Here is an 18,509-nt window from a genome sequence, read left to right on the forward strand (position 1 = left end):
AAGCATCCTCAATGTCTCTTTCTGAGATATCTATGCTTTTGGGTTCTGGCGTAGCTGGTTCTTCAATGATAGGTTCGCATCTTTTGATTCAGGATTTGGGTTGAGGTGGAGGGTTCCCTTCAGATGAGGGCAGTGGCATTGTATTAATAAAGACTCTATGGCCTTGTTCTGCGGTTTTAGGAACAGCTGAAGTCACCAGACTTTTCTCTTCTGGAGCTGGCAGGGCAAGCCTTGCACTGCATACAACATAGGTTCGTCATTCATCTATTCTCTTAAATTATTTGCTATTCAAGATATATATATATATATAATTTCCATGTAAACATTAATTACTCTGCATGCAAATGTTAATGCTTAGGACTGAAGTTTTTTTTGGTCATATTTGTAATTAAAGATATCTATAACTTCCATGTAAACATTAAATACATCGTGCATGCATTGTTAATGCTTCGGACTTGATTTTTTGTTTTGTTTGCGTGCGTGTAATCTAAATTGATATCATTAAGGTGCTGACACAGGTAGGACTACAAAATGGTGGGTTTTCTGGCCTAAAAATGGCAATAGAGTTACACAACGTGCGACTTTGATATTAAGAACAGAAATCATCTTGTAGATATGTTAAATAGTTTAGTAACTTAAAGATCTGAAATGGAATTCTTGCAGATATGTTAAATAGTTTAGTAACTTAAAGATCTGAAATGGAATTTCCTGGCACTAGCTATGAATCATAACAGGGATATTGAAAAATGACTCACTTAACCAACCATGACTTTCTTGGTTTACTTATTGCTAGAGTTCATAGGAGCATTGCTCCTCTCTCTCTCTCTCTCTCTCTCTCTCTCTCTCTCTCTCTCTCTCTCTCTCTCAATAAAATCTTTTAAATTTGTTCCCATGTTCACAGTTGTTAAGCCCGAAATCGGTTAACAGATTTGACAGTGACGTAAGAGCCGAGCTGGAGGGCTCGAGGAGGTGAAATGGAGGGTGGAGTCCTGATTAACTGTGTCCTGCACATAAGCAAACGAGGTCAGAATTGCCGACCCGGAGTGTACTCCGGACAGACCCTTCGACACTCAAGTCAGTAAGAGCCGGAGTCAAGGGGTAGTTTTTAGTGTAGTGGGTAAGAATTCAATATCCTGATTTATGAGCTTTGGAAGCCTTTTTATAGGGAAAGTTTGGGGTTGGTGGGGAGTTAATGCCCCAAAGCAGGTGTCGACCAGCTATAGGTTCAGGTTCACCTACTCCGAGGGAATTACCAAACTACCCCTGCTGACGTGGGTACTGCAGTGGGCCCTCCTCTAGCCACGTGTTGGAAGCCAACAGGCTGCTGCGTTTTTGCACCCCATCAGTTGCCCCCCCAGTTCTCCAAGTTATTATGGTGACTTGGGGAAATGTGGTAGAGTACATTTCTGATTGGAAGTGGAGGCTCGGCCTGTGGCAGTCCCGAATCTGAAGCAGTCCGAAAATTGAGGCAGTCCGGATTCTGGGGTAGTCCGGATTCTGGAGCAGTCCGGAAATTGAGGCAGTCCGGATTCTGGGGCAGTCCGGATTCTGGAGCAGTCCGGAGTCTGGAGCAGTCCGGATTCTGGGGCAGTCCGGAATCTGGGGCAGTCCGGCTTCTGGGGCAGTCCGGACTCTGGGGCAGTCCGGATTTTGCCGCAGTCCGGCTTCTGGGGCAGTCCGGAATCTGGGGCAGTCCGGACTCTGGGGCAGTCCGGATTTTGCCGCAGTCCGACTTCTGGGGCAGTCCAGAATCTGGAGCAGTCCGGATTTTGGCTAAGCCGGACTGCTTTTTGTCGTTTAGCGGAACGCGTCATATCCAGTCCGACTTGGGCCGGACTGCTTTTTGTCGTTTTGCGGAACGCGTCATATCCAGTCCGGCTTGGGCCGGACTGCTTTTTGTCGTTTTGCGACCCAGTCCGGCTTCGGCCGAACTGCTTTTTATCGTTTTGCGGAACGCGTCATATCCAGTCCAGCTTGGGCCAGACTGCTTTTTCAGTCCGGCTTGAGCCGGACTGCCTTTCCCCGCACGAGCATTTGTATGACTCCCCTTGGTCTTTTAGAGGTACGCACGTATTTTTTGCTTACGCCCTTGCCTCGAAGTCTGCGCCCGCCATTAATAAAAGACACGCGGCACCACTCAGGCGTCCTCGAAACCTGTGCCCTTCATTTAATGCACACTGCCTCGGAGAAATCTATAAAGAGTGGGTTTTACCTTCTCATTTTCACTTTTTACTTCTCCTTCTCCTCCTCTTTTTCTCTCTGTCGGTTCGGCGAAGCCCAATTCGGATCGTGTAGTTTTGTGAACGGCGGCGGATTCAGGAGCATTCAGTGTGATCCGGTAATTTTTCTTGAGCGCGTCTCATTCATTTCTTTTCCTGCTTTCATGTCTAGTAGCTCTAGTTCTGAGTCCGGCTCGGGGGAGTCGTCTTCTAGTAGTTCAGGGTTTAGATCGTTGATTAGGACCGAGGATAGGCCTACCTGGTCGCCGGCCCCGAAAATGGTGAGTGTGAATATTATAGGTAGTGATGAGGAGGTGGAGGACGAGGCAATATTGGACTTGAACACCGCTCCGCTTCTGACGGATAGCTATGTCCCACAAGGGGGGAGTGTTGGTAGTGACGCCGGCGAGGCGTCCACAACGTTTCACCCGGGCCGGGCCGTTGAGGTCGTGGCAAGAGCCCGGATGGATGCCAATCCTAAATACAACATACAGGCTCTCAATGAGGAGAACTACCTGGACGAGTCCGCCATGGCAGTGATTAGGGATAAGTACTGCATCCCATCCAGGTTTGGACTGAGGGAGGCGATGGAGGGAGATAGAGCCTGTAATGAAAGCTCCGACATTTGCATATATGACGAGTCACTGAGGGCCGGACTCAGATTTCCTCTGCACCCCTTCTTCGCCTCGGAGTCCAGCGAGCCTTGGCCGGTCCCTTTGAAATGGGGGACCCCGGATACAGTCGCGATGAGTCGCAAGCCGTTCCTTGAGGGTGAAGATGCGAGAACCCTCGCTCTACTTCGGGAGGTGCTGGATCGGGAGGGGCCTCCTGATTGTTCAGACTTCCAAGGGGAAGAGGTGTTGGTTGGGTTGGGCCTTAGTACTGCGACCCGGGCATGTACGTAGATAGCCTCCTTTAAAATTTGTCTTTCCTTTTTTTCTTGTCTCTGACTGGTTTTGTTTTCGTCTATCTTTCAGAGATGCAGCAGCAGTCGTTAGTCGATAAGATGAGGAAGGGGGCCTTTGGGACGGTCCGTCAGGGCCAGAAAAGGAAGGCCCCGGAGACGGCGAGTCCGGCTCCAACCCAGGACGCGCCGCTCCCACCCAAGGCCAAGAGTTCGGTGAAATTGGTGAGTTCATCCGGCCGGGGCGCAGGGTCTTCGAGGATTGTGGCGACATCTGCTGGCATCCTTCCACCCCCGGCGAGGTCCGGAGATAACGTTTTTCGACCAAATTGGGCCGTCCAAAAGACTGATACCGGCCTTGGAGAGAGCCGGGTAGCTGTAGAGATTCAAAGTAAATGTATTCTTGACAAAGACAAGCAACAGGTTCTCCACGAGCCGCCAGCTACGGCCGAAGAGGCCGTATTTTCTTCTCTTTATCAGGTAAGATGGCTGACGAGTACGCTCACTCTTTGTTCGCCTTCTACTTCGTTTACCTGTGTTAACACTTGCTCATCTGTATTTTATAGATCGGAGTGTACTTCAATGATCTTCGGGGGAAGAGTAAGAAATTTTCCAATGCTATAACCAAGTCTGAGGAGGAGAATGGGAAGCTGAAAAAGGATGCGAAGGAGCTGAAGAAGTCCGTCGAAAAATCTGCCGACGAGATCAAGCGGCTGAGAGAGGATTTTGCCGCTCAGCTGGCCGCGCAGAAGGAGGAAGCGACGGAAGCCCTCAACGCTCAGAGGGAGAGAGCCCTATCGAGGCAGGCGACGGCCGTTCAGGAAAAGGAGGACGAACTCCTTCTTCTATCCAGTGAGGCCTACAAGATAGGGTTTTTTGACTGCCTTGGGCAGGTCAAGGATTCCAATCCGGGCGTTGACCTGTCGAGGATGGTTATACCTGACCCACCGACGCTTACTGGCGAAGAGCCGGCCACAGCTGACGCACTCTTGCCCCCGGGGGCAGATTAAGCGCGGGATGGGGGCAATGAGGCGCCTTGAGCTCTCTTTCTCCCCTTTTTTGGCGATTTCTTGATTCCTTTTTGTAACGGCTCCTTAGAGGCCCAACTCTTTTCTTTTTTTTTTTTGTAACAGCCCTTTGAGGCGTCGCTTTTGTAATGGTCCTCTGAGGCCCCAACATATGAATGGAAAGCAAACTTTTATTGTCTACCTCTTCTATGCTTGTCCATCTCTAGTTTATACTACTTGGCCGTATGCTGCATAGCTATCGCTCTAGGTAGGCGTCATGGACTTAGGTTGGTCCTGACGTGCTATGTTTTTCAGGAGCTTGGGTCTTTGCGTCCGGGCTGGTTCCGGACCAGGAGTGGACTCCCGATCTTTGCGGAGACGAGCCGTGGCGAACCAAACGTCGAGTACCCTAGTTTTAGTGAACTGGGTTTCGAAGGAGCTTTGGTTTTTGCATCCGGGCTGGTTCCAGACCAGGAGTGGGCTCCCGGTCTTTGTGGAGACGAGTCGTGGCGAACCAAACGTCGAGTACCCTAGTTTTAGTGGACTGGGTTTTGAAGGAGCTTTAGTTTTTGCATCCGGGCTGGTTCCGGACCAAGAGTGGGCTCCCGGTTTTTGCGGAGACGAGCCGTGGCGAACCAAACGTCGAGTACCCTAGTTTTAGTGAACTGGGCTTTGAAGAGCTTTGGTTTTTGCATCCGGGCTGGTTCCGGACCAGGAGTGGGCTCCCGGTCTTTGCGGAGACGAGCCGTGGTGAACCAAATGTCGAGTACCCTAGTTTTAGTGAACTGAGTTTTCCAATTTGACGGACACGAAGGCACTTGTAAAAAAAAGGTTCTTTCATTCACATTCAGGAGATATTTACAAAGTCTTCTCTTCTTTCTTTTTTTGTGCCGGCTACTTCGCTACTGATGGTATTTGCGAAGGTTCTTTGAGTTCCAGGCATGTGGTAGTAGTTGTTCCTCGAGTGTTTCCAGTCTATAACTTCCCGGGCGAATCACCTCTTTTACTCGGTAAGGCCCCTCCCAGGTTGGGGAAAGCTTTCCGGCCTTCTTGGGTTGGGAGATAGCAGCTTTCCTTAAGACCAGATCTCTAACTCGAAACTCTCTAGGGCGTATCTTCGAGTCATGATAGCGAGATACTTTCTGCTTGTAGGCGGCGACTCTTATTCGGGATTCTTCTCTGGCCTCCTCCAATAAGTCAAGATTCGCGTGGAGCCCGTCACCGTTGAGCTGTTTGTTGAAGTTGGAAATTCTAGCGGACGGGGTGCCTACATCGACAGGTATTACCGCCTCTGTTCCGAAGGACAGGTTGAATGGAGACTCCCCCGTTGGTGTGCGCGGGGTGGTGCGATAAGCCCATAGGACATGATAGAGCTCATCTGCCCATCGACCAACTTTTTCGTCCAGTCTTTTCTTGATCCCTTGCAGTAGGATTCGGTTTGTGACTTCTGTCTACCCGTTGGGTTTGTGGGTGTGCTACGGAGGTGAACCTCTGCTCAATTTTCAGGTCGGAGCAAAACTTTCGAAAGTTTCAGCAGTCGAACTGTTTGCCGTTATCTGTTATCAAGGCGCGAGGAATCCCGAATCTGCAGACCACTGATTTCCAGAAGAAGTTCTATACATTCTGCTCGGTGATCTGGGCTAGAGGTTCGGCCTCCACCCATTTGGTAAAATAATCAATGGCCACTACTACGAAGGTGCGCCTTCCGGAGGCCGGTGGAAAGGGGCCCAAGATATCCATCCCCCAAATCGCGAAGGGTAGCGGGCTGATAATGGGAGCCGTGGATACAGCAGGCTGATGGATGCTGGGGGAGAACTTTTGGCATCTCTCGCACCTCCTGACCAGGGTCAGGGCATCTTGTCTCAGGGTCGGCCAGTACAGACCTCTCAGCAAAACTTTGATCGCCAGGGCCTTGCCCCCCAGGTGCTCTCCGCAAATACCTTCGTGCATTTCTTGCAGGGCGTACGCAGCGTCGCTGGGCCGGAGGCACTTTAAGTATGGGAGGGTGTAGGATCTTTTGAACAGGCTCTCGCCATCGAGTGAAAACCGGGCTGCCCTTTGGATCACCTTGCGGGCTTCTTTCTTCGCCTCGGGTAGTTTCCCACTACGTTGGTAGTCGACGATCTCGTCCATCCAGCAGGACTCGTGCTCTACCTCCATGATTTCAGCGGCCTTTCTCTCGATACTGGGTCTCTGTAGGAACTCCATACATATATTCCCGAGAGTCATGTATCCGGACGCGGCTAGCTTAGATAGTACATCTGCTTTTGTGTTCTCTGCTCTGGGGATTCTGACGACCTCGAAACTTTTGAAGTTGGTGGATAACTGTTGGACCAGGGAGAGGTACTTGATCATACGCTCGTCGCGGGCTTCGTACGTTCCCTGAATCTGATTTGTAACCAACTGGGAATCACAGTAGGCTTTCAGCCTTTGGGCCTTGACTTGAACGGCGAGATTCATCCCGGCGAGGAGGGCTTCGTATTCTGCCTCATTATTAGATGCGCGGAATCCGAACCTTAGGGCATAATCTGCGGTGAAGCTGTTTGGTCCGGTGAGAATCAGACCGGCGCCACAACCACCCCTCTTCGAAGACCCGTCCACGTACACTTCCCAGAGGGGCTTGGCGGCTGATGGATACTGTTCTACTGGCGCGGGGACGATTTCTGCCTCAGCCTCATCCGCCGCTCGCTCCTCCTGAGTTACCGACTTTTCCATAACTGGGGTTTGAACAATTTCAAATTCGGCAGCCTGTCGGGGGATGGAGCATTCAGCTACGAAATCTGCCAGCACCTGAGCCTTGATTGCGGGCCTGGGCATGTAGCGGATGTCGAATTCACTCAGTTCCACGGCCCATTTAACGAGTCGCCCCGAGGTGTCCGGCTTATGGAGAACTTGCCTGAGCGGCTGGTCAGTAAGGACCTTTATCGTGTGAGCTTGAAAATACGGTCTCAACTTCCTGGCCGCCATTACCAGCGCGTAAGCCAATTTCTCGACCCGCTGGTACCTTATTTCAGCATCGTGTAAGACCTTGCTAACGTAGTAGACCGGCTTTTGTTGGCTGTGATCCTCACGAACTAGGACTGCTGCCAGAGCAAGGGGGCTTATAAAGAGATACAAGAGTAGCTCCTCACCAGGCTCAGGTTTTGTCAATCGCGGTGGAGAGGACAAATATCTTTTTAACTCCTCGAAGGCGGCATGGCATTCCTCTGTCCAGGGCGTGGTCTTAAATCCTTTGACTGCGTTGAAGAAAGGGAGACACCTCCGCAGATTTTGAAACGAAGCGCTCCAGCGCGGCTATCATCCCTGTCAGTCGCTGCACTTCTCTGATGGTTTTGGGCGGAGTGAGCTCCACCACGGCCTTGATTTTTTCTGGATTGGCTTCTATGCCTCTTTGGCTAACCATAAACCCCAGGAATTTTCCAGAGCTGACACCGAAGGTGCACTTGGTGGGATTGAGCTTCATCCTGTGCTCCCTCAGGACTTGTAACGTTTCTTCCAGGTCGGAGACATGATCTTGCGTACTCCGGCTTTTGACCAGCATGTCGTCAACGTAGACTTCCATGTTGCGGCCGATCTGAGTCCGAAAGAGTTTGTTTACGAGCCTTTGATACGTGGCCCCGGCGTTTTTCAGGCCAAAGGGCATAACACGGTAGCAGTAGGTCCCCTGGTCTGTTACAAAGGAGGTCTTCGGGATATCCGACTCATACATTCTGATCTGGTTATATCCGGAGAAGGCGTCCATGAAGCTCAGTAACTCGTGACCTGCAGTGGCGTCGATGAGCTGATCGATCTTTGGGAGCGGGTAGCTGTCCTTGGGACAGGCTTTATTCAGATCAGTGAAGTCGACGCAGGTTCTCCATTTCCCATTTGCCTTTTTTACCAGGACTACGTTTGCCAACCAATCCGGGTATTGGATCTCTCGAATGAAGCCGGCTTTCAGGAGCCTCTCCACTTCTTCTTTGATCGCCCGCTGCCTCTCGAGGGCGAAGTGTCTTCTTTTCTGCTTTACTGGCCTGCAGGTTGGGTCAACACCTAGCCTGTGCGTACTGACCTCCGGATTAATACCGGGCATGTCTGCGGAGGTCCATGCAAAGACATCTACGTTGTCCTGAAGAAATTGGGTGATCTTAACGACCTTTTCATCATCATCTCTGCACAGGGGGATGGAGATAAGGTCTTATGCGGGTTGAGTTCCCTGAGCTTCGCTCCTCATGTCGAGTAGCTCAATCGGAAATGACTCTGTCGCGTTTTTGCCTTTCAGTGCCATTGCATAACACTCCCTAGACTGCGGCTGGTCCCCCCTTACTTCTCCAACGCCGTTGGGCGTAATAAACTTCATCTTCTGGTGATAAGCAGATGCGACAGCGCGGATCTGGTTCTGGCCCGGCCGTCCTAAAATAGCGTTATAGACCGAAGTGGCCCGCACTACTAGGAAGTTGACCATGGCGAAGGCTTGGCAGGGTGATTCTCCGACGAGGATAGGAAGTTCGATCTGTCCCTCAACCTTGACTACCTCTCCCGAGAAGCCGAAGAGATCTGAGTTTGCCGGCCTTAGGCGGTCGTCACCTATCATCATCCTTTCGAAGGCGTGGTAGTACAGGATGTCGGCTGAACTCCCATTGTCTACCAGGATTTTCTTCAACTCCCAGTTCGCGACGAGCATGGTTAGGACTAGGGCGTCGTCATGTGGTAATATCAAGCCGTCGAGATCTGCATCAGAGAAGGAGATCTCATTCTCCGTCTTCATCTTCTTGTCGCATGCGTTCACGGTATTGACTCGGCGTGCGTAAGCTTTTCGTACAGCGGATGAGGTGCCACCAGCTGCCGGACCGCCCATGACTGTGCCGATGACTCCCCTTGGTTGGGAGTGGGGTACTTCTGGTTGTGGACTAGGCAGTGGAGGAGATTGTCTTCGGGCTGGGGACGGTTGAGACCGCCGAGGACTCCGACCCTGGGGACCTCTCTCCTTGGGTTCGTTCCTGTGGGTGTCACCTCGGACATACTTTTTCAAATAGCCCCGGCTGATCAATTGCTCGATCTCCTCCTTCAGCTGCCAGCAGTCGTCCGTGTCGTGGCCGTGGTCCCTGTGGAAATGGCAGTATTTTGACTTGTCTCTCCTGTTCCCCTTGGAGATCATTGGGGTTGGCCACTTTATGAACTCCTCTCTGCTGATAGCTGCTACTATGTGCCTTCGGGATGTGTTGAGAGGGGTGAAGTTTTCCTTCCTTCTTTGGGGGGACTTGTCTCTTCTAACAACCTTGTCATCCCTACGCGGCTTAGCAGGGTGCTTGTCTCGGTTCATATCATCAGAGGCCCTCCTCCGATTCGAGTCCAGAGCTGCCAAAGTCTCTTCTACCGAAATATATTCCTCCGCCCCAGCCATTAGGTCCGCTAGGAGAGTGGATTCCGGCGGGCCACTGCTCGGCGGAAATCATTAGATCTAGCACCTGCGAGAAGTTCGTTTGTAGCGGCCGAGGGGTCTAGATTTGGCACTTGAAGCGCCTCCCTGTTGAATCGGCTGACGAAGGCTTTGAGAGGTTCATTATTCTCCTGCCGCAAGGCCATTAAGGATGCTGTTGTTTTCTTTGGCCTGCGGCTGCTCATGAAGTGGCGGACCAAGTCTTCCCCGAAGTCATCGAAGCTGCTGATGGAGTTCGGTCTGATCCTTGAGTACCAGTCCCTTGCTGCACCTGTCAGGGTCGTCGGGAATGTTCTGCAAAGGAAGCCATCTGACGCACCATGGAGGAGCATCATTGTTCGGAACGTCTCCAAGTGGTCCACGGGGTCAGTGGTCCCATCATACTGCGGAATAGTTGGCATTTTAAATCCCCTGGGTGCTGGGGCGGCCATGACGTCGTCGATGAATGGCGTTCTGCTCGTGAACGCCCTAGAAACAGGCCGGCTTTGATCTTTAGCCAGCTCTTCAATTCTGTGGTCCATCTCTTCTATTTTCCGCAGCACCGGGTCAACTCTACGGTCTGGGGACCTGTTTCTTTCCGCAAATGGGCTCGCCGCGGAGCTGGAGTGGCTTTCCGGACTTCTACGACGGGACCGGGATTTTGCCTGTGGCACGCGCTCTTCATGAGCTTGGTGCCTTTGCGGAGAGCGAGACCGCGACCTTCGACGGTGGTGCGGCTCTGTCTGTGCGTGCCTGGCCGTGGGGTGACGGACTTGTCTGGTGGAGTGGTGAGTTCGGTCCTCACCATGGCGCGATGACTCTCCCCTGTGGATATCTGGCCTCTCGGGGACAGGTCGTGGAGCTTCCGGAGGAGGTTGGGGGGGCGCCTGGAGTAACTGCTGGTACTGCCCAACGAGAGCTGTCATTTGCCGAAAGAGGGCTTGAACTTGCTCTGGAGTGGGCATGGGGTTGAGGTGCTCCGAACAAGGCTGGCTCTGTTCGGCCGTAGCAGAAGCTGCCACCACCAGCGAGGCGAGTCGCTCACTCCGAGTCCTGCCGGGTAGCACGGCTCGGGTAGTCCGTGAGGTTGGCACCTGCGCACTCTTGCGCCCTGCCATTTTTGTAAAGTGATTGGAACAGCCTTTAGTTCTGGGGTCCCACGGATGGCGCCAATTTGTTAAGCCCGAAATCGGTTAACAGATTTGACAGTGACGTAAGAGCCGAGCTGGAGGGCTCGAGGAGGTGAAATGGAGGGTAGAGTCCTGATTAACTGTGTCCTGCACAGAAGCAAACGAGGTCAGAATGGCCGACTTGGAGTGTACTCCGGACAGACCCTTCGACACTCAAGTCAGTAAGAGCCGGAGTCAAGGGGTAGTTTTTAGTGTAGTGAGTAAGAATTCAATATCCTGATTTATGAGCTTTGGAAGCCTTTTTATAGGGAAAGTTTCGGGTAGGTGGGGAGTTAATGCCCCAAAGCAGGTGTCGACCAGCTATAGGTTCAGGTTCACCTACTCCGAGGGAATTACCAAACTACCCCTGCTGACGTGGGTACTGCAGTGGGCCCTCCTCTAGTCACGTGTTGGAAGCCAACAGGCTACTACGTTTTTGCACCCCATCAACAGTTAAATTTAGTGCTTGAAAGTTCAAAGGAATCCACTGACCCTCATCTCAAATTATTGATGTAATGTGATAATGTGATATGACAATCACCACAAATACAAATACACTATAGTTTTCTTTTTCCTGATTATGTGGCCTACGAGTCACCTTTTTTGTTCATATTCCTATGCATATGAATGAGTCGCTAAAATTTGATAAATCATATGCATGAATTCTTGTCTGAGATATGAATATGTTGGTGGTATGTTACAGTGTATGTGGACATGACTTGATCTCATATGCATGCATATTGACTGGTTATATGCAACATGTAAATTATTCAATTTTCTTTTAGGTTAATAAGTAATAAACCTTGCAAATGAACTTGCAAAGTGTTTGCACTCTGCTCTCATTGGGCATGCATTGCAATTAGGCTTGCTTTTTGTACAAAAAACCTGCATGACACTCAAAACGTTCAGCTCACATTTAATCAGTACCAAATAGAATACATGACTCCACATATTTATAAATAATAGAACAATGTACCTTTCCAAATGTAATCATTTGGTAATGTAGTTCCTACCTGTGGTTATGCATAATGTTAGAATATGATTATCAGTAAAATGATGTTATAATGTATAGGAGATGAACAGAACTGATGACTTGTTGTTTAGTAATGTATGTTGTAAATGAATGCAGCATTTAACGAATATGATCAAGCAGGATTTATAAGTTTACAGTGTTCGTTGATCCAATTTACATAGCCGAGGCCAAAGGTACTTTTGAATCATTGCCTGCATCGGGTACCTTGGAAAGAGAAAAAAATGATTAGAATGGTTATTGTTTTTTTTTGGAAATCGAAAGATTAGAATGGTATTTGTTGAATGAGAGAAAAAGTTTGATATGGTCGATATGCTGGCATTAAACACTTACATTTCCAGAAGGTGCAGTTGAAGGGACTCGGGTAGTGGTCGAAGGGGAACCCATCCCAGTCTTACACATATGCGACCAACATTTGTGTCAACCTTGTTGAGATACATACATAGTCAAATGTAAGTTTTAATTTCCTTATATTTTCTTTATATAAGCAATGGACATTGTAAATCTTACTGGAAAAGCAAGATGGTGAAGTGTCAAAAGACGCACACACTCGGCACTTTTCAGTCCCAATCCAAATATGCTTAACAGGTACTCCCTAAAAGTGAAAAAGCATTTCAGAATTGCTAATATAATTAATTATAAGCAATGATAAAATAGTCAATGGAGTATCTGTTGTTATAGAGGCATAGTGCAGCCTTGCATCAAATGGAGCAAGACATAATGACTTTTTTCCACAGAATTGGATATAACACCCAGCATGTCAACTACCTAACAGATGCCATCTATTGGCATCACACTGACATATTGGCTGATATTTTAGACTATGATTCTGGAAAATTGATTAAAATATGCATTTCCTCTTATTTTGTTTTGTCAGGTGGAACGTCTCTTAGCCATTCCAGGTGAAGGCTTCCATGTTCTCTTAACACACGGTTGAGGAAATCCTGCAAAGAATTAGGCCAAAACAATAAGGTGTTTTGATATTCAAAAAAAGGAAAAATAAAGAAGAAAAAGAAAAGGGAAAAAAGGTGTTATATTCATCACTTGCTTCTAGTGATGTTATGCTGTTTGAACTTGAAGGAAGAATACTTTGAGAACTCTCTCGACTAATCAATAGCCAATATAAAGCTACTATTGACATGGAGAAGGAAATTATGGTGATGGTGAGCTATAGGTTTTATAAGAAATGATCTATGTAAAGAATATAGGTATTATTTATAATAAATAATATTTATGAGAACTTTCTGACCTGGCTATTTTGAACTCCAAGAGTCCATTAACATGTCGAGCTATTTTGAACTTTGAGAACAATGGAGGGTGACTAAAACCGAGAACTCACAGAAAAAATTGTTACTAAGATGGAACACCATAATGTACCTTGATTCGCTGTGCAAGCCTGTTGTTCATTCCTCGTACCCTGATGGTATCTGCAATTTCATCAACTTCTGCACATCTAACTGCTTCCCAATCCACTGAGTCCATTGTGTCACTGGTTCTTTCTTTTTTCGGACCTTTTCTACATGCCTGTTTCCTTAAACAATCCCAGTCAAAAGCCCTCTTTTTTTCTGCGATGCCTTTGCCTTTATTTGCCCTTTGTTTTTCTGCGATGCCTTTGCCCTTATTTGTCCTTTTTTTTTCGGCAACACCTTTGCCCTTATTTGTTTTAAAAGTATCGTTGGTTGTTTCAATAGGCGCCTCTTTGGAACTACAAACTTCTTCTCTTGAATTCGAATCAACTACCTTCCTCTCTAGAGGTTCTTGTTTATCCACTGAGTTTGAGAACTAACCTAGATCTAAAGTCTCTCCTGTCCTTTCTGCATGAGGTGCTGTGTTATTGCTTCTTGATAGGATAGGAAATCTTGCAGCAAGAGAGCTGAAAAAACAAAAACAAGATTACAAAATAAATATAAAAAATGTGTAAGAGTGTATTTGTTCTTTCTAATATCTCTGGTGAAGAACAATACGAATTAAGAACTATCATAGAAACTTAATTTACCTTGAAAGATGGTCAGAGACATTCTGAGTAAGAAACACACCAACAACTGAGTCTAGAACGGATCCTTTCCACTGTGAGAAACGTCTATCCCCTGTAAAGTGTATCATTTTATTTAGTACTTATAGAACTATACCAATCCAAGTAACTACATTATGATGCTGGACTATGATAGCCCGTTAGGAAATACATGCACAAGGAGTTCCTATTGTATTTAATATAAAGTGAGTTTTTCGGTTAATGCCTGGTATGATTTTTCAATCCAACTAGTAGCAATGATTATCTGGAAGGACTTTATGAGGTAACTTTATTTCACTCTTAAGTTTCATGACTTAAAATGAATTTATACTTAAAAGGGCAACATGAGCATTAGCCCTTGCATCGACCTACTGAGAAACAATTATGTAGATCATCTTGTTTTATGATATTGATGTGCATATAATGATAACTGCTACATCTTTAAGCTCTCTTCCAAGATATTGTTCTTTCATATATCATCATTCTTGGATAAGGTCGAGGAGAAATGCATCTATTCGATATTTGTGCTGGGGACTACTGATGCAGGAGCATAGTCTTTACATCAGCCTTTGATACTTCCTTTAGTGTAAGGCTTATTTCATTTTGGACATTTGATTAGGTAGTGTCATGTTTTCATTTGTTTCGTCCTTAATTATCTTTTATGAGTAGGGGTACTTATTTCATTTTACTTGTAAGGGCTGCCTATAAGTCTCATTTCCCTCTCTTTTTGTAACTTTTGCCAAGATTTTGATTTGAATTTCAATACGAAGCGGAGATTCCTTTCATTGGAGGGAAATCCTTTGCTAAGGCAATGATTTCTTCATGTATCTTTTGTTTCTTGGAGATTTGCAAGCATCTACCTAGATCCATTCCATTTACCTTGTTTAATACAAGGATTATTAGATCTGACTGCATGATTTAGCAAATAACTCTTCCTGCCATGAGCTTGTTGGTCGAGTGATTGTGTGTAATGTTTTGTTTAAATTTCTACATGAACTGGAACATTGCTCTCTTCTGAAACTCCCTGTTGTATAGATCTTAAAAGATCTGGAGAGAAATTTTTTTGGTAGGTATCTATAGAGAGTTCACCTATGCCTTCGTTTGAAGATCAATTCCTAGAGAGATGGCAGTTCTGTCACTATAATTGTGTGTGTCCATCTCTGTTGGCAGTGATTTCTACTGTTACTTGCTTTGGAATTGAATCTCTTATGTTATCACCTCAATTGCATCGCTCCTGTACTGTCGCTACACTTGTAGAGGTCCAATTCACCCAAGGAAGTAATTGGTTGAAGGCTGAAAGCACTATTGAGCAGTGATACCTGGAATTGAACCAAAGCCAGATCCGAACTTTGGCAATTCTTGCATAAAATCTGTTTTCACCTCAATTGCAATTACTCATACATCCACACGGCTATAGTGGAGATTTCAAAGCTGTCCAGGAACTCCAGGATTTGTGGAGATCAGAAATGCATCTAGTCTAATCCTTAGGGTTTTAAAATCTTATGATCTTCCTTCTTGAATCGGATGAAATTTCATTCGTATATCTATACCATGGATACTAATCCACTAACTACAGTTCCAATGATCTCTGTGGAGTAATTGTAATATGGTAATAGGAAGATCTCTATTCAATATGAGTTTTTTCTTTAAAAGCTCCTGGAATTCTATATGTATGGTAGCCTACCAAAAAAAATTCTATTTATATGGTAGGTGGGAACAGCGCCTAACCATAGAGCAGAATTTTTGCTCTTTTGTATGTGCACCACTTAGTTGTGTTGTGGAAGATTTCTAAGACCATTGAAGGCAGCTAAGACATTTACATTTTCTAAATAAATGAAGGCCTGAGTATATAAAAACAGCTGAAATCTGTCCCATAATTGAGAGCCTTCTTCTGCTATAGCTCAGCAGCAATCCTGAAATCTGCCAATCACAGCTTTGATTTGGTTCAGGTCACTATTGAATCTCAATGCTCCACACTTGTTACGACATTTACCCTGCATCAAGTACCCATGGAATTCTGGAGCATTTGAGAATTTCCTACCATGGAATTGACCTAAAAGGCATAAGTCTTCTTTCATAAAATCACTCCGCGGATTATTTTAGTGCAGTTAAATTGTTTACAAGCAGTACCAGGCTGGCTCTGAGGTATTTGTTTCTCCTTTTGTGGAAATTTCTTTACTTGAAATTTCTAATCAAATAATTTTATTGTTATTTTAAATGGATAGCCATTTTATTGCACTCCTTATCCAAGCAGTCCTAGATAAAGTCATGCAATGGTATTTTCCAAAATTGAGGCTGTTAATTCTAGATGTCAGATGTTGTACACAGCTCAATTGGTCAAGGCTTTGTTCTTCAACCTTGAGGTCGGAGGTTCAATCCCAGCTTACTTGTCAAAAAAAATTATAGAATTGGTTCACAATCACTCCATATTCTGGGACAAAGACTCGACTTTTGTAACTTATGTAGCCCCTAAGTGGCTCTCAATTGAGTTATACAAATGAGGAGTTCGTAGGATCAATACATGGCCTGTCATGATAGGGCTCTAATAAAGGTGATCTCCCCGAGCCTATTTTGGAGCCATATACAAGCCTATTTTGAAGTCATATAGAATGGTCCTTGCTTGTGACCTATTTAAGGTCATTAACTTTACAAAAAACTTTTGTTTCAGGAAACAAAATAATAGATTATCTGTTTTCAAATGTACCCTGTCTGCCACCTCACACTGATAGCAATGTTGAAGCAGGATGGGAACCTTTGCAATGTCCTTTCACATGCACTGATGGTTAGTTTCAATTTTAAAGTACTTGTTTGGTGTTTGGATCTGTTCCATTAATTCAATTTTAGATATCTATAAAATGAATCCATCCCCTCCACTTTTCGATGTATTTAATTAGTGAGCTGTTTCTAATACCTTTTTTTGTAATATTAAATTTCTGGTTACTTGGTCATTTGTAAGATTCTTAATTGTCTTAATGCATGGAACTAAGTGAAAGCTATATGGTTAAGTTAGATTTTTTTCGCCGGGTGAAGTTACAAAACTAGAACTCATTGCCAGGGCACTCTGACTAAAAAGGGATTGTAGTTCAGTAGAAAGTGTAAATTTTGGTCGATGGGGTGGAATTCTACAATAGACATGCACCAATTTATATGCAAGAATTGTGCAATAAGATATATAGAATATCTTTCAAAAAAATAAGATACATAGAATATAAAAATGGAAATCTAAACAGGCAAACATGAATGAGATTGACAGTGTTGAGGTCAAGGGCTCCATTACATTTTAGCTCATCTTGCAAAAGGAAAATATGAATAGGATTTCTGATATTACCTTGTACAATACGCATGCGGGCAATGAAAGAATCTGCTCGTCCATGAAAAACTCGTCTTTCTTCTTCCCACCATTTTTCTTTTGCAGCATCCATTCCTTCCGTATCCTCACAGCCTTCCTTCCACATTAGAAGCTTCCATACTCTCTCTGTCTCTGGATCCAGATCGACATTGGATTGAGGACACCGTTTTTTAGTATGATCAAATGGGCCCTCTTAAGGAACCATCTTTCCATCCCCACCACAAAGAACTAGAGAATTTTGTTCTTCTCCGCAATTGGCACAATTACCATTGGTTTCTAATTTGATTTTCCTCCTAGCAACGACTTTCATGTTTTCCTTTGATGGTCGCTTTCTTGAAACTGGATTCAAAGCGTTTGAATTTTCAGGCAAGGAAGGCAAGTTCTCCATTTCCAGTTCCAATCCATTGGCAAACTGTAAAGTTGATTCAGATCCAGAACTATTACGAATGATCTCTCATCTATCTTCCAACATAGATTCCAAATTCAAACTAAAATTCCTCACGCGTGAAGCATCGTTGGCAGCATCAATGCCACTGCTGTTTAGTCGGTGGGTGAGAAATTTTGCAGGCGGGCATCCTTCTGAGGTGAAATTCAACGCCAGCCTGGTTGCTGATATTTTGGGGCTAGTCCTTCTCACATATTGCACATACTTCCTCTTCATCACCGGATTTTCTTTCTCACTAGTTTGCTTGGGTGTCTCTTCTTTTTCGCTAGTTTGGTTTGGGGTCTCTTCTTTGTGACTAGTCTGCTTGGGGGTCTCCGACTTTGGAGTTCTAGTTCTTTTCAGTCTGCTTTCTATGATGACCTTTGGCATGTGCTTTTTCCTTTTAGCTTGCTTGGGCTTTGACGGCGTGACAGGAATCCAACAAGCTGAAGCCTGAAAGCTGTTATCTTTTCTGTGGGACTTCTCTGCTCCTTAACTTCATCTTTAAGATTACTTCACAATATCCTAGTAAAAAATTGATTTTTCCCCTGTTTTGTTGTTGTTCAGGTCGCTCAGAGCAAAAAACCGCCATCAAACAGCCTTATATTTATTTCTCTTCCAGTTCGTTATACTAACAAGAAGAACAGAGATCGTGATAAGCAAAACGAAAAAACAGAAAGCGGACGTAATAAAAACTGGAGCTTTATATCGTATGGTATAAGCTCCGGTGTTTTTTATAAAGTACTGTGGGGTTACAGATACGATAGGATGATCCAAACTGTCCATTTGATGGCTGCCACTACGTAAAGAGTAGGGCATAGGGCTGGCAATTTCACCCTGAAACCGGGGATCCGCCCCGCCCCATTTTACTATGAGGCCATTATCAATATCCTCTTATTTTAGTATTTTTTAAGTTAACAGTAAATATTTTTTATATGCTAGTGATATTGGCACTACCATATTTTGATAAGTGCACAAATACGGCTTGTCTTTTTTCT

The 18,509-nt window shown here is 45.8% G+C and overlaps 1 pseudogene; it reads right to left on the minus strand.

The window, feature by feature from the left end:
• The window catches only part of LOC143888529 (DNA glycosylase/AP lyase ROS1-like), a 21,531-nt pseudogene extending 3,630 nt beyond the window's left edge, over window positions 1–17,901 (minus strand).
• Window positions 17,902–18,509: the final 608 nt, after the last annotated feature.

This window comes from Tasmannia lanceolata, unplaced genomic scaffold (assembly GCF_043159265.1).
Source record: "Tasmannia lanceolata isolate RefF3 unplaced genomic scaffold, GAP_Taslan_0.1 ptg000012l, whole genome shotgun sequence".
Classification (NCBI taxonomy): domain Eukaryota; kingdom Viridiplantae; phylum Streptophyta; class Magnoliopsida; order Canellales; family Winteraceae; genus Tasmannia; species Tasmannia lanceolata.